General features: G+C 43.4%; 1 non-coding gene across 1 annotated transcript; it reads right to left on the reverse strand.

Annotated features, from left to right (window-relative positions):
- Positions 1 to 414: 414 nt before the first annotated feature.
- Positions 415 to 1,363, reverse strand: LOC144330945 (18S ribosomal RNA). The gene has a single exon (XR_013397654.1). It is a non-coding gene; the product is annotated as an 18S ribosomal RNA (ribosomal RNA).
- Positions 1,364 to 2,781: the final 1,418 nt, after the last annotated feature.

Consider the following 2,781-nt stretch of genomic DNA (forward strand, 5'->3'; position numbering starts at 1 on the left):
GCTATCACCAGGCTCGGTAGGCTTGTCACCTCTACCCAGAAATCTTCCCACTATTTTGCCACATAGATGGGTGCGCTCTTTTAGCTGTTTTTGGGTAGCTCGTCTGGTTTCGGGGAATTTGGCTTGTAGTTCTCTTTGTGAAATTGCTTCTAGCTAATCCATTATGCGAAAGGTACAGGAGTTAGTCCTTGCTGTTTTGTGCTTGGGTGGTTTTCTATCTTTCCCTTACGGTACTATATCTATAGCGCCAGATTAAAATTTCTATCGCCTATACTTTGTGTAGGTGAATGGTTTAATGTGTGGTGGCTTGGTATTAGTGTTGGCTATGCTTAGGGCTAGCATTGGCTCAAGGCAATCAAGTGGTATTGAGATTTTCTGGGTGTAAGCCAGGTGCTTTATATTAAGCTATGCCTTGATTTATCCAAGTGCACCTTCCAGTACACTTACCGTGTTACGACTTATCCCCTCTATATAAATATTAGGGCGTTTAGTTAAGATGTTCCTTAAATATATTTGAGGGGAGTGACGGGCGGTGTGTGCGCGCTTTATGGCCTGGTTCAATTAAGCACTCTATTCTTAATTTACTGCTAAATCCTCCTTGGACTCTTAGGTTTCATAAGAGTTTTCGTGGGATTTTCTGAGATAGAAAATGTAGCCCATTTTTTACCGTCTCATGGGCTACACCTTGACCTAACGTTTTTGCGGTGGGGGCATTTGCGCTCACTTTGTAACCTTCATCAGGGTTTGCTGAAGATGGCGGTATATAGGCTAAGCAAGAAAGGGTGGGGTGGATCGGGGTTTATCGATTATGGAACAGGCTCCTCTAGGGGGATGTAAAGCACCGTCAAGTCCTTTGAGTTTCAAGCTGTTGCTTGTAGTATTCTGGCGAGTAGTTTTGTTATTTAACTATTGAGGTTTAGGGCCAAGCATAGTGGGGTGTCTAATCCCAGTTTGGGTCCTGGCTATTGTGTGTTCAGAAGCTTTAAAGCTACTTTCGTAGTTTATTTTACATCAGCTAGGGTTTTACAGTTTAGATGGAGTTTAGCTTTATTATGTCAGATCTTAAACACCCTCTATGCCGATCTCTATTAGCTAGGGTTAATCGTGTGACCGCGGTGGCTGGCACGAAATTAACCAACCCTAAATATAGCATAGCTTAGTTAAACTTTCGTTTATTGCTAAATATTTATCACTGCTGTCTCCCGTGGGGGTGTGGCCAGGCAAAGCGTTTTGAGCTGCGTGTGCGTGCTTGATGCTTGCTCCTCTTGGTCATGATGATTTATAGGGCGTCTTCACCGGGACGGGGATGCTTGCATGTGTAATCTTGCTAAGAGCCAATAGAAAGGCCAGGACCAAGCCTATTTGTTTATGGGGTGTGCAAACCCATCTAGGCATTTTCAGTGTCTTGCTTTGGGCGGGTTTAAGCTACATAAACGGAGGTGTGAGTACAATTGTGGGGTAGTTTCTTTCGGGTTGTGGGGGAGGAGCTTGTTGTGGGTTGGTGTTAAGAGTGTTTAGTGAAGTAAATACCTATTAATTGAGGGAATGGCAGTTGGAGTCGTGCACACCTAAAAGATGAAAATACAAGCTCTGATCGGACATATTAAGACTTTTGTTTTTGGGGTTTGGCAAGAGTGGGTTTTGGATGAAGGTCGGAGATTGGGGGGGGGTTGGTGAAATTTTATTGTGGTTTGTGGTGTGGTGGGAGTGGTGTTGCGGAACTGGTTATTGGTATGTCCTACAAGCACGAATTAAATAACACCTTGCTGAAGTTTGCGTGGAGCTAAAATATTGAACGTAGGTGCGATCAACAACTGCATGTACTAGGAATCAAAGACAGGCGCATACAGGACGGGATGTGGTGGGAGTCAGCATTCTGCGATGGGGTTGCGTGCGGACCAGAGATAAAAGATACCAAATGCATGGAGAGCTCCCGTGACTGGTTAATAGGGTGATAGACCCATGATCCATCGAGATGTCTTATTTAAGGGGAACGTGTGGGCGATCTTGATTGTTATGGCCCTGAGGTAAGAACCAGATGCCGGATACAGTTCAAGTATAGCTACCCCCACGAGTTATGGGCCCGGAGCGAGGAGAGTAGCACTCTTGTGCGGGATATTGATTTCACGGAGGATGGTGAACAAGGGATTCCTAAGTGAGGGGGGGCATCCGTGGTGAGGAGGATTATTTAATAGGTATGTGCTATGTCCGATGAACGACTTAATGTACTATGGACGATTAACATAAGTTGGTCTAGTTAATATCCGTAGGGAAGGTGAATTGGATTTGGAAGGGTCATGCTATGTGTTACTGTTGAAGTCCTTATTAGAGTTCCTGCTTGTAAGCATGTTTTTCAAGGATGTTGGGTTGATATGTAATGATATGTGTTATGTACAGTCAAGCATATATAGTACTATATATTATACATGTTGGCTAGCAGTAATGCACGAATTACATAGTAGTATTATAAGTAAGTTGGTACTAGAATTATACTATGAAGTTCATGCAACATAAGAATACAGAAAGTAGTTTAAGTTAGAATGCCAGCTTTGGGTGTTGGCGGTGGAGTTAGGTACTTTGTTTCTGATTGCCCTAGGAAGAATGTTTCATTTCTGGTTTACAAGGCCAGTGTATTAATTTGTACTACGAGGGCAAGATCATTTGAGTAGGTTGTTTTCGATTAGGGAGACCAGTGGTATTAGGATTAGAATTGTGATAAAGTATATTACGGATGCTACTTGGCCGATAATGATGAGGGGTTGGGTTACTGGTTCGCTTCCA

This window comes from Macaca mulatta, chromosome 8 (assembly GCF_049350105.2).
Source record: "Macaca mulatta isolate MMU2019108-1 chromosome 8, T2T-MMU8v2.0, whole genome shotgun sequence".
In the NCBI taxonomy this organism is placed as follows: domain Eukaryota; kingdom Metazoa; phylum Chordata; class Mammalia; order Primates; family Cercopithecidae; genus Macaca; species Macaca mulatta.